The sequence below is a fragment of the Stegostoma tigrinum genome, chromosome 17 (assembly GCF_030684315.1).
Source record: "Stegostoma tigrinum isolate sSteTig4 chromosome 17, sSteTig4.hap1, whole genome shotgun sequence".
NCBI classification, from domain to species: Eukaryota; Metazoa; Chordata; class Chondrichthyes; order Orectolobiformes; family Stegostomatidae; genus Stegostoma; species Stegostoma tigrinum.
Genome location: NC_081370.1, coordinates 13,655,959 through 13,669,960, shown reverse-complemented (window position 1 = coordinate 13,669,960; position 14,002 = coordinate 13,655,959). Strand labels below are relative to the sequence as shown.

Here is a 14,002-nt window from a genome sequence, read left to right as displayed (position 1 = left end):
CTCACTAGCCAACTCTTTAAGACTTGAGGATGAAATCCACCAGGACATCCAAACATTAGAAAACAACAACCCTTTAAACCTAGAAATTAACCCCAGTTTCCTGCTTTCACTGCCATGATTCTAATTTAAAATCTCCAAGTGAATGAGCACAGAATGGTGGGACTTGCGAAAGGGGTTTTACAGTGTGACCATTTAGTTTTGTTGTAAGTGTGGGTGTTTCCAACCATTGTCCCACTGTGACCCTGTTTTGATGGTTGATTAAAGCTGTGAGCCGAGCCTTGTGAGAAGGGGGCGGGGCTGCTGAATTGGTCAGAATGGCAGAAGGATTCGCTGGGCCTCAGATTAGGCTCGCATTATTTTAGTGAAAGGCACCCACTATTTCATAGGTTTATGTTACGACAGGATTCAGGCCTCGGGATCAGCCAGTTAGGCCACACCAATGTACAGAAAAACCTATTCAAGGCACCAAGTTGTCAGCCATTGCTGCCTTAAGCTCACAGCCCTTAACTTTGTGTATGTGTATTTGTGGGTGCGCGCGTGTGTGTGTATGCATCTGTGCATGTGCGTATTTGTATACATAGTGTGTGCGTGTTAATGTGTATGTGTTTGTGTGCGCACGAATAACTCTGTGTGTGTGTGTGTGTGTATGACTGTGTGTTGTGGATGTGTGTGTGTATGTGTGGGTGGGGGCGATAGCATGTAAGTATATGTGTGTGTGCATGTGCGTGTGTGTGTATGACTATGTGTGTATAAGTGCATGTGTGTGGGTGTGTATGTGTAGGTGTGTGTGTGTTTTTGGGTGTGTGTGTGGGTGTGCGTGTATGTATGTGTGGGGTTGTGTGTGTTTGTCGTGTGTGTGTGAGTCTGTATGTGTTTGTGTGTGAGTCTGTGTGTGCGTATGTGTGCATGTGTGTGCGTGTGTGGTGGTGGCATGTAAGTGTATGTGTGTGTGTGCATGTGCGTGTGGGTGTAGTGGGGTTGGACCCAGCCCACAATTCGGACAGCCATAGTTTATAGTAAAACTATGAAGTGAGGTTACATCAGAGGTTACATTTACTTGATTTATATCTGATCTGTTACCTTGCTATGGGCTTTTGTCTCCCACAGGGTATTTATATCTGGCAAGATAATATTTATGTTAATCCACATAACATAAAAACTAGATGAGGTAACATAATGCTGAAGCTTAGAACATCCAGCTCCTGACAGATTCATGTCCTACAAGCACTTCAATGTCTGGGCTGATGTTTAATTCCAAAGAGTAGCATTTCATTATCAGCATGTCATGCTTCAAGTGGCCGCGATTCGAATGGAGACTGAGACGTCTATATGTCCAGCTCACATGTAATGATACAGAGATGATATCACAAGCATACAAAGTACACTGCACAATAACTGCGAGACATAACACAAAAGTGGTCCGTTCATTTCAGAAGGTTAAAGATCAATCTACTCAAAATGTTAAAGTCATAAAAGAATAATCTGAATATGCAGAAAATATTTCAGTTAAACTAGAACAAAGAGCCATGCTTTTTAGGTTTGAAATCAGAGCGCACTCTTCACACAGAGCCCACAGAAATTTGGGCCTATCTTCTCAGCACACAGTCGTTGCTGGTTGGTTCAGGAGATATGGATACTGGTTTGAGGCACAGATTGGTCATGCTTTAATAGACCAGCAGAACAGGGTCAAGAAGCTGAATGGCCTGCCTGTTTCTCTGATAGCCAATCCCAGCTGGTATTTGCTTTCACTGGAAGGGACACAGCCTACAGCCTTTTATGGCCATCCCTCATTCTGAATGTGCAGCCACTGGGAAACACAATTGTGTCTCCCTCATCAAGCAGGCTTAGTTGAAGAAATTCAGGCCACTCTAATAGTAAGCAGATAAACAAAAAGTTAATGAACTGGAAAGTCGCCAAGCAGATGTTGATGCAGCATACAATTAATAAAACACACTAACACACACACTCACTTACACATACACAGACGCTGACATACAGATACATGCAGCACACACAGACTGACACGGACACACGCACACAGACATGCAGACATTGTGCACACAATCTCATACTAACACATACACACACACACAAACACACACCCCTCATCCTCACTGACAGGGAAAACAAGACCGAAGAAAACTTTGGTAAAAATATTTGTCCCAATAAACTTCCGTTAAAGTTATCACATTTAAAAGTCCATTCCTCCGGCTTTAAAAGCAACAGGAAATAAAGTGAAGAAATAGAGAAGATACAGGAACATCATAATGACTTTCAATAAAGTGACAATGTTGGCAATCTCACGGTGTCCTGGGAGGTTTATCACCAATGCAGTATTTTTGGACTGCAATCTCACTGTTGTAGTATCAGTAACAAAGCGGTCAATTTTCTCACCCATCCCTTCCTCCCACCTCAAGCCGCACCTCCACTTCCTACCTACTAACCTCATCCCACCTCCTTGACCTGTCCGTCTTCCCTGGACTGACCTATCCCCTCCCTACCTCCCCACCTATGCTCGCCCCTCCACCTATCTTCTTTTCTCTCCATCCTCGGTCCGCCTCCCCCTCTCTCCCTATTTATTCCAGAACCCTCACCCCATCCCCCTCTCTGATGAAGGGTCTAGGCCCAAAACGTCAGCTTTTGTGCTACTGAGATGCTGCTGGGCCTGCTGTGTTCATCCAGCTTCACACTTTATTATCTTGGATTCTCCAGCATCTGCAGTTCCCATTATCTCTGAGTCAATTTAAGCACAGCAGGTTCCCACAAACAGCATCTCAGTAATGGCCAAACAGCTTGTTCTTTTCGTGATGTTGGTTGAGAGATTAACATCGGTCAGGGCACAGAGGAGAATTTGCCTGTTCCTCTTTGAAATAGCACCATGCAATCATCCACATTGTGATGAAATCCATTTCCTGTGGATCTAATTGTACTTGGGAAGGCCACACTCCCTGAGAATGTTACGTTCACAGCACACTCAGTTCGAAGGATTGTTGGAGGTGGCAACATGCAATTTTGTGCAGCAATTAGAGACAGCTTATTGCAAGGCTTTCAATAGGGCACCCAGAACAGTTCAGGAGCCACTGATGAACATTTGAAAATATTATAGACAGGGACTGAAAGTCAGTGATTTGTGAAGGAGATAAAAGTGCAGACTTCACATTAGAATGCTGATTTTTAGCAGGGCAAGCACCTGAAATACACAGGTTCTGAGGAGGTGTTGCTGAAATCCCAGGAACAGTTGGGTAGCTATGTGCTGTTAGAATGCGGGCCAACATGCAAACTAACCTTCCATTCATTGACTCCATCTACATTTCTCCCTTAAGCAGAATGATAACCAACATCATCAAAGATCCCTCCGACCCCAGTTATAATCTCTTCCAACCTCTTCCGTCCAGCAGAAGATTAAAAGAAAATTAAACAGATTCAAGAACAGCTTGTTTCCACTGTTACTGGACTTCTGAGTTGACTTGTGAAATTTCAAATCTAACGTTGATCTTGTTCTTTATGCCCCTACCCTGCACCAGTAACATTGTACTCCTCCGTTTGTTTACCCTAATGCACTTTCTATGAGATGATCTGTCTGTACTGCATGCAAAATAAAACTTTTCACTGTACCTAGGCACATATGACAATAAATCAAATCAAATCAAAACAAATCAAAATTCCAATTGTTATTAAGTAGCAGAATTAGGAGATGTACTGGAAACCAGGTGCCACTAATAGATCAGTTTTTCGGATGAAGGGTCTAGGCTCGAAATGTCAGCTTTTGTGCTCCTAAGATGCTGCTTAGTCTGCCGTGTTCATCCAGCTCCACACTTTGTTATCTGGATCCTGGTTGGAGAGAAATGTGGATTTACATTGTAGGGCTGGTCCTATAGAATACTGTAAGATTTTTAAGGCCTTTAAAGTGTCACTTCAAATGGAGAAGGTCTCCCAAAATCAGTGGAGGGAAATTGAGTTACTATTAATTCTGTTTCAGAGTTTTGCTGCTGAGTTTTGAAAATTATTTTTGATCTGATTATGGCCTTCCAGCATCAGTAAGACTTCACTTTTGTGAATTCAACGTTTGGGGAATAAGGGGCACAGGTTGAACCCAACGAAAATGGTTTTTAAAACAGGTCAGCTACATTCCTTGAATGATTGGTCAATAATATGGAGCTAAAATCCCTGGAACTTTTTTTAAAAATGCATAAAGAAAGTAGGATTCTGCAATGGGGAAGATAAGGATTGCTTGGAATAATGAATTAAGATGGGCTGTCCAACTTTTTACACTCATAATTATCTTGTGATCTTGAAAAAGGAAAAGCAGATTGAAGTTAATAATAACAAGGAAAACTTGGTGAAGAGGTAATGAGCTTTCGGCATGGGGCCTTGGGTCAAGAAGAGGGCACCAGGATGTAGCATTGACAAGGAGGAAGGGGATCTATGTAGGATTAGAGATGGCTGAAACGAGGCTAAGGAATTAATGAAATTATATAGGACATCGTTATACTGCCTAACTTTTGCATGCTCAGTCTGCCTACACCACTGCCCTTGAAGCAGCTGCAGGGGATGATAAGACTGTCACACACCTCCTGCTGGAAGGTGCCTTTTCAAAGGAAGTCTGGTGGGAGTTGCTGTGGTTGGTGTCCAAGTTTATCCCAAGCAGCTCCATGATGCAGGACTCCATGCTGTGCGGTCTGTTCCCCAGGACGGACACCGATAAAAACATCAATGCACCTCGAGGACCATCAACTCAGTGGAAGATGCTCTTTGGTTGGCCTGAAGCTTGTTGGCCTTCGAGAACAAGGCGTTGACCCCAATTGAGTGTTGCAGTTGGCACATTCCAAGGTCCAGGATTACATGCTGAAGGATGCACTAAAGCTTGGGGCAACTACCTCCAAGGTGCAATGGGGAAAGTCTGAGACTTCCTGCTGAAAGAAAATGGGGATCTGTTCAGTTATTGGACCTCCTGTTGCATCAAATTTATGCAAATATATGCTTGCAAAAGTAAGAGACATCCTTGGTTTGTTTGTTGGATGGAGACAAACTCCAATGTTTTCTTCATATGCTTCATTGGAACGGCTATAGAGGATATAGACGTGGACTTGAAAGTGAGAGCAAACTAAGAAGGTTTGAGGGACATGGGCTGAGACAAAACCCAATGGAGAAAGGGATCGGTGCCAATAGACTCAGAATTCCACGTTGAGGTCTGAACCTGCCCATCCAGTGTGGATGTGGTGAGGGCCTCCATAGCAACTCTGGTGGAGCCAGCAATACTGCTGTTTCAACAGCCAATCGGGAGCTGACACTGCAGCAAGTTCAGAAAGTGCTCAAAGTCTGAGCACTGCAGATTTAAAGGCAGCAATTCCAGCTAGTTGTTATGGAGGCATCTCACAAGCAGACACTCATCATCCTGAGCAAAGGGGCCACGCTAATTCCCACATTTATGGGCATTATGGTGTCAAATCATTGATTGTATCTTTGGAAAGATCATACAGTTTTCTTTTGGCACTTTTGAAAATTGAACAAAGAAACTAGAAAGAACCATTTTCAAGCAGTATTTTAAAGGATTGCTACATGCAAGTAACCTGACACTTGTGCAAAACACTGTATAAACAACCGTTTGGCCAAGTAGGGATTGAAATGGTTGTAGATGAATTTGAGGGTTCTGTGTACAGTTTATTTTGTAGAATGTTAATTGGTTTATGGACTAGTGATCAGTTATTGATATCAAAAGCCCTCTGCCTGTCAACAACCATGTGATTGGTCCTTATGTAACTGAACAACTTTGTGACTGGGAGCAAGACAGAGAGAGAAAGTGTTTTGCTCTCCAGCTGCACAAGAGCTGTCTCTTTCTGTTGTCTGCAATCAAAGCGAATTTTAAACCTGAAGAAAACTGTTTCTTCTTTCCTTCAGCAGTTGTTGGAAGCTATGACTTTTAATGAATATGTCAGAGAACTTTTATAAGTCAATCAAACACCTTGTGTCTCTTGCAAACCAGTGGAAGCATCTGGAGAAAGACAATTAGAAGTAATGTTCTGGTCAGCATAAGATTCATATGGAGCGATTCTTTTTAAATGCAGAAACTTGTCTATGATTTCTTTTAGTCTGGGTCTGAAGACCAGGTAAACTGGAGGATTTAAACACTTGTTTTAATATTGACAATTTCTGTGATGACTCCAGTAGTATATTGTCTGATCTTAGAACATAGAACATAGAACAGTACAGCACAGAACAGGCCCTTCAGCCCACAATGTTGTGCCGACCATTGATCCTCATGGATGCACCCTCAAATTTCTGTGACCATATGCATGTCCAGCAGTCTCTTAAATGACCCCAATGACCTTGCTTCCACAACTGCTGCTGGCAACGCATTCCATGCTCTCACAACTTAAAAATGTTCTTTGCAGCATGTCCAATTATCCGTCCTTCAGATGGATTTTATGCATGAAGTGCATTCTATTTATGTTTTTCTTACAGAAAGGAACAATTAAAGGAGGGAGAGGGAAGAGAAGAGAGAAAACTACTCATAATAATTTTGGAAAGCATTAAGTGAGGCATAATGTCCTAAATGTCCGAGGCAAATTAGTCATTTTATGTACAGTGTTTTCATTTTAATTTAAATTCCATTAGATCCTTTCAGCAGAAATTCTGCCACAAATCATGCAAATTGACAATGACAGCTGGTGAACTATGACTGAAGCAATCAGAAAGTAGTTTGTTTGAGTGAGATTCAGTGAGTCGTTTTGAACCAACATTTGGAAAATTAAATTGTGTGCCTTCATCAGTTTTGCATGGGAAATGTTCATCAGCAGATTTTCAGATTGCATATTTCTTGCAATTAGAAGAGTTACATCTCTTTTTAAACTAAAACAAAAGCTAGTAGAAAGGCCTAAATATAAAACAAACAGGAAGAATGAATATGGCACTGTACATAATTAGAAAGGGGTTAGGTGGATGGTAGTATTGAGTGAATAGGCTTGAATTGTTTCTGTGAAAGGAGGTTCGGGCCAATACTGGGGAATACACACACACTGCAAAAAAAAATTTAAGATGAAATTAAAGGTAGAGTTTAGAATTAGAATTAGCTTTATTGTCACACGTACTCACATGAGTACAATGAAAAGTTTACAAGTCACAACTTATGACTCCATATTAGGTAAAAAGATACCAAGGCACAGATTCTTAGACAAGTTAAGAAATAAAAGGTCCAGCAGAGGAATGAAATAGAAGAATTAAAAAATAACAAGTATACCATCTACGATCCTTTCAACAAAATCCATGCAACATGAATCCACGCAGTACTTCATCTCAAGATAACGTGTGCGTCACGCCTCTAGTAAGTCTGCTTCACAGTGATACAGACTCACTGTACCCTCCTCCCAGTCTGTTTCACTGTAATACTAACTCACTGCACATTCCCTCTGGTCTGTTTTGCAGCGATACATACTCACTGCACAGTCCTCCCAATCTCTTTCACAGCGATTCTGACTCACTGCACACTCCTCCCAGTCTGTTTCACAGTGACACTGACTCACTGTGCACTCCTCTCTGTCTGTTTCACAGCGGTGGAAGAATACCATGAAAGACAGAAAATTGGGCAAAAAAGGAAATTATTTGGAACCAACAGAGACAGAGTGATGTAGGCGGGAGCATGAGGACTGAAAGCTGTCTGATAACACTGCATGATAGTTTGACAGCTGGGTATTTTAACTCTCGGTCAGGCCCTGACTGTGAATCAGCCAGGCTTCGGTCGGACCCCTTCTGCCTTAGCCTCCAGCAGTGAAGCTGAATGAGTGGATTAGTCTCCTTTTTCTGTTAAACTGCTTAATTCCCTGTTTCGACTCCTCAGCTGGGGTGTGGGGGCACGGGAATATGTTCCTTCCAGCTGTATTTATTGGAGGGACACCCCAGGACCTGGTAACAGCTTTGAACAGATCTTCAATTTGTATCATTTCAGGCTTTTTAAACTGCCATTACCATTTCACTGAGACCACAGTTAAAAGTGACAGATTGACAATAATTGTCAGATTGACAATTCAACCATCAAATGACCAGCAGGTTTTCGACTGAATTTACATGTTTTTTTTTGCTTCCTGGTGATCCTATCTGCAGAAATTGTGCAGTCATTATAACGTGGCTCTGGGCAGGACTGCTCTCTGCCAAGCAGTAACACACCCTGTCAGCAGACGAGAGAGGAGACTGAGAGAAGAGGTGGAGTGGTGGGACGGGGTTGGAATGGGTAGGAGAGAACATAGAACATAGAACAGTACAGCACAGAACAGGCCCTTCAGCCCACAATGTTGTGCTGACCATTGATCCTCATGTATGCACCCTCAAATTTCTGTGACCATATACATGTCCAGCAGTCTCTTAAATGACCCCAATGACCTTGCTTCCACAACTGCTGCTGGCAACGCATTCCATGCTCTCACAACTCTCTGCGTAAAGAACCTGCCTCTGACATCCCCTCGATACTTTCCACCAACCAGCTTAAAACTATGACCCCTCGTGCTAGCCATTTCTGCCCTGGGAAATAGTCTCTGGCTATCAACTCTATCTATGCCTCTCATTATCTTGTATGCCTCAATAAGGTCCCCTCTCCTCCTCCTTTTCTCCAATGAAGAGAGACCGAGCTCAGTCAACCTCGCTTCATAAGATAAGCCCTCCAGTCCAGGCAGCATCCTGGTAAACCTCCTCTGAACCCTCTCCAAAGCATCCACATCTTTCCTATAATAGGGCGCCCAGAACTGGACGCAGTATTCCAAGTGCGGTCTAACCAAAGTTTTATAGAGCTGCAACAAGATCTCACGACTCTTAAACTCAATCCCCCTGTTAATGAAAGCCAAAACACCATATGCTTTCTTAACAACCCTGTCCACTTGGGTGGCCATTTTAAGGGATCTATGTATCTGCACACCAAGATCCCTCTGTTCCTCCACGCTGCCAAGAATCCTATCCTTAATCCTGTACTCAGCTTTCAAATTCGACCTTCCAAAATGCATCACCTCGCATTTATCCAGGTTGAACTCCATCTGCCACCTCTCAGCCCATCTCTGCATCCTGTCAATGTCCCGCTGCAGCCTACAACAGCCCTCTACACTGTCAACGACACCTCCGACCTTTGTGTCGTCTGCAAACTTGCTGACCCATCCTTCAATTCCCTCGTCCAAGTCATTAATAAAAATTACAAACAGTAGAGGCCCAAGGACAGAGCCCTGTGGAACTCCACTCACCACTGACTTCCAGGCAGAATATTTTCCTTCTACTACCACTCGCTGTCTTCTGTTGGCCAGCCAATTCTGTATCCAAGCAGCTAAGTTCCCCTGTATCCCATTCCTCCTGACCTTCTGAATGAGCCTACCATGGGGAACCTTATCAAATGCCTTACTGAAGTCCATATACACCACATCCACAGCTCGACCCTCATCAACCTTTCTAGTCACATCCTCAAAAAACTCAATAAGGTTTGTAAGGCATGACCTACCCCTCACAAAGCCGTGTTTACTGTATTTGATCAAGCCATGCTCTTCCAGATGGTCATAAATCTTATCCCTCAGAATCCTTTCTAACACCTTGCAGACGACAGACGTGAGACTTACCGGTCGATAATTGCCGGGGATTTCCCTATTTCCTTTCTTAGAGAGGAATTACATTTGCCTCTCTCCAGTCCTCAGGTACGACTCCAGTGGAGAGCGAGGATGCAAAGATCTTCGCAAGTGGCGAAGCAATTGCATTTCTCGCTTCCCAAAGCAGCCGAGGACAAATCTGATCCGGGCCTGGCGACTTGTCAATCTTAATGTTTGACAAAATTTTCAGCACATCAGCTTCGTCTATCTCTATCCATTCCAGCATGCACACCTGCTCTTCAAAGGTTTCATTCACTACAAAGTTGGTTTCTTTCGTAAAGACAGAAGCAAAAAACTCATTTTGGGCTTCCCCTACCTCCTCAGGCTCCACACACAAGTTCCCTATGCTATCCCTGATCGGCCCTACTCTTTCTTTGACCATTCTCTTATTCCTCACGTAAGTGTAAAATGCCTTTGTGTTTTCCCGGATTCCTTCTGCCAAGCCTTTCTCGTGCCCCGTCCTGGCTCTCCTCAGACCATTTTTGAGCTCCTTCCTTGCCTGCATGTAATCCTCTCTAGCTGAACTTGACCCTAGCTTCCTCCACCTTATGTAAGCTACCTTCTTCCTTTTCACTAGAAGCTCCACCGCTCTCGTCATCCAAGGTTCCTTAATCTTACCCCTTCTTGCCTGTCTCAGAGGGACATATTTACTCATCACTCCCAACAACTGTTCCTTAAACCGTCTCCACATGTCTATAGTTCCCTTACCATGGAACAACTGCTCCCAGTCCATGCTTCCTAACTCATGTCTAATCGCATCATAGTTTCCTCTTCCCCAATTAAATATCCTCCCATTCTGCCTAATCCTCTCCTTCTCCATAGCTATGTAGAATGTGAGGCAGTTATGGTCACTATCACCAAAATGCTCTCCCACCACAAGATCTGATACCTGCCCCGGCTCATTTCCGAGCACCAAGTCTAGAATGGCCTCTCCCCTCGTCGGCCTGTCAACGTACTGCGTTAGGAAACCCTCCTGAACACACCTTACAAAAACAGCTCCATTCAAATCTTCTGCTCGAAGGAGGTTCCAATCAATATTAGGAAAGTTAAAGTCACCCATTACAACAACCCTACTGCGTGCACACTTTTCCAAAATCTGTCGACCTATGCTTTCTTCAATCTCCCTGCTGCTATTGGGGGGCCTGTAGTAAACCCCTAACGAGGTGACTACTCCTTTGCTGTTCCTAATTTCCACCCATATGACTCAGTAGGCAGATCTTCCTCGACAAAGGAAGCTTCTGTAGCTGTGATACCCCCTCTGATTAGTAGTGCTACACCCCCTCCTCTTTTTCCCCCCTCCCTATTCTTTTTAAATGTTCTAAACCCTGGAACATCCAGCAACCATTCCTGCCCATGAGAAACCCATGTCTCTGTTATGGCCACAACATCATAGCACCAGGTACTGATCCATGCTCTAAGTTCATCACTTTTATTCCTGATACTCCTTGCATTAAAGCAAACACACTTTAACCGATCCCTTGGTTCCTTCCCAGGAAAATCCTTCCCACTAGCTGGTCTACGTCTTGCTACTGCCTCACCTGCATCAACGCTCACCTCTGGTATACAGCTCAGGTTCCCACCCCCCTGCCATACTAGTTTAAACCCTCTCGAACTACTCGAGCAAACCTTCCACCCAGGACATTGGTCCCCTTCCAGTTCAGATGCAACCCGTCCTTCTTGTACAGGTCCGACCTTCCCCAGAAGGCATCCCAATTATCAACATATCTGAAGCCCTCCCTCCCACACCAGCTGCGTAGCCACGTGTTCAGCTGCGCCCGCTTCCTGTTCCTCACCTCGCTATCTCGTGGCACCGGTAGTAAACCAGAGAACACTACTCTGCTCGTCCTGCTCTGCAGCTTCCATCCTAACTCCCTGAAATCACTTTTTATATCCTCAAACCTATTTCTGGCTATATCATTTGTGCCAATATGCAACACGCTTTCTGGCTGTTCGCCCTCCCCTTTTAGAACTTTATACACCCGATCGGAGACGTCCCGGACCCTGGCACCAGGGAGGCAACATACCTTCCGGGAATCCCGATCTTGCCCACAAAATCTCCTGTCGATTCCCCTAACTATCGAGTCCCCTACCACGAGTACTTTTCTATTCTGCCCCCTTCCCTTCTTCGCCACAGTGTCAGGCACAGTGCAAGAGAACTGACTACTATGGCTTCCTCTGGTAGGTCATCCCCCCCAGCAGTATCCAAAACGGTATACTTATTGCTGAGGGGAATGCCCACAGGGGATCTCTGCACTGTCTGTCTGTCTCCTTTCCTCCCCCTAACTGTAACCCATCTCTCCTCGTCCTGAGCCTTAGGAGTGACCAACTCCCGATAACTCCTCTCAATTACCCCCTCTGCCTCCCGAATGATCCGTAGTTCATCCAGCTCCAGCTCCATTTCCCTAACACGGTTTTCAAGGAGCTGTAGCTGGGTGCACTTCCCGCAGATGTAGCCAGCGGAGACGTGTGCCACATCTCCCAACTGCCACATTCTGCAGGAGGAGCAAGCAACTGCCCTAGCATCCATACCCCACTTATCTGAACACCCACTCAAAACTAAAGTAGAAAGCTTACGTCAAATAATAATAACAAATTAATAACAAACTTATATTTAATAGAGAAAGTTTAGAATGAACCTTACCTTATTAACTCGGTTAGAGGAGGAGGGCGGGTGGGAGACACTACAGTTGTAGAGTCTCGGGTTTAGCCGCATTGCTGATATATATGGTCACCTGCTTTCCTTCCCGGCTGCCCCTCTGGTCCTCGTCACTTCCTCCGGTGCTCCCGCTCCTTCTCTGAAAGAGGAAAAAAAACACCGCTGCCCGCTACCGGTAAGTAATTTTAAAAATAAACTGCTTTACCTTAGCTGCAGTCTTCCGGGTCCGTCTTGCCTCCGCTGCTGCTCGCACTCAAAATGGCCGTTGGCGTCGAAGGGGGAGTATTTATACTCACTGCTTTCCTTCCCGGCTGCCCCTCTGGTCCTCGTCACTTCCTCCGGTGCTCCCGCTCCTTCTCTGAAAGAGGAAAAAAAACACCGCTGCCCGCTACCGGTAAGTAATTTTAAAAATAAACTGCTTTACCTTAGCTGCAGTCTTCCGGGTCCGTCTTGCCTCCGCTGCTGCTCGCACTCAAAATGGCCGTTGGCGTCGAAGGGGGAGTATTTATACTCACTGCTTTCCTTCCCGGCTGCCCCTCTGGTCCTCGTCACTTCCTCCGGTGCTCCCGCTCCTTCTCTGAAAGAGGAAAAAAAACACCGCTGCCCGCTACCGGTAAGTAATTTTAAAAATAAACTGCTTTACCTTAGCTGCAGTCTTCCGGGTCCGTCTTGCCTCCGCTGCTGCTCGCACTCAAACACGAGGACGTCAGTAAAGATTGAATTCCTTGTTGTGATGCATAACAAAAGAGCTGTGAGCTGGCCCTAACCCTCCCTGGAACCAGATGTATGGACATACGCTGTGAGTACTTCACTTGGCTGCATTACATGATTAAATCGCCTTCTGAACTGAACACAGTGTCTCACCAGGGAATGGGTGAGGGATATTGTTCACTAGATACATTATTGTAGAGACATCCCCTCCTTACTGTATGCAGGAGTTAGGGTCTTGAGATGTTTGAAAGGAAATTAAAGATATCCCAGTTGGAGATATTTTCAAATAGGAAGTGTGACATAGGAGTGATTGATTGGCATTGAATGGAACTGCTTGCTATGGGTGTGATTTATTGTCCCACGTGGTGAAATCAGTATTGAATTGAATGAGACACATTTTGTTTTTTCACATATTTCCTCCATATGCCTGAGGCAGGACTTTCTCACAGATAATCCTCCTGCCCCATCACCAATTGAGGGCCTTACATGGGGACACTCAGCACGCATAAACATCAAAACAAAAACAAACACTGTTAGGGTCAAAAACATCCTTTCTGACTGAAGAGCCTTGGTACTAGGGGGAGAGATGGATGGGACTACCAAACAAACCCATTCCCCTTGCTGCTGACCCCCTTAACCAGTTCCCCACGAGATGCCACCTTGTCAGCACTCATTGGGCCCGGCTTCCTCCCCAGTCTTAGGCCTGGCTCTCTCAGTAATACCGGGCCTTCGCTGATCCTGGGCCTGGCTGCCTTCCCAATACTGGATCTGTTTCCCTCTCTGATCTTGGATCTGTACCTCTCCCGATCTTCAGCCTGACTCCCTCCCTAATCCTGGGTCTGACTCCCTCTCCGATCCTGGGCCTGTCTCCCTCCCCGATCCTGGGCCTGTCTCCCTCCCCGATCCTGGGCCTGTCTCCCTCCCCGATCCTGGGCCTGTCTCCCGTCTCCCTCCCCCTCCCCGATCCTGGGCCTGTCTCCCTCCCCGATCCTGGGCCTGTCTCCCTCCCCGATCCTGGGCCTGT

General features: G+C 45.1%; 1 protein-coding gene across 1 annotated transcript in view; it reads right to left on the bottom strand.

Moving 5' to 3' along the window:
• LOC125459570 (tumor protein p53-inducible protein 11-like) overlaps positions 1–12,350 on the bottom strand; it is a 147,186-nt gene extending 134,836 nt beyond the window's left edge. Inside the window, exon 1 of the mRNA XM_059651986.1 lies at positions 12,253–12,350. The gene's annotated coding sequence lies outside the window, so the exon portion shown is untranslated. The remainder of the gene's footprint in view (positions 1–12,252) is intronic.
• Positions 12,351–14,002: the final 1,652 nt, after the last annotated feature.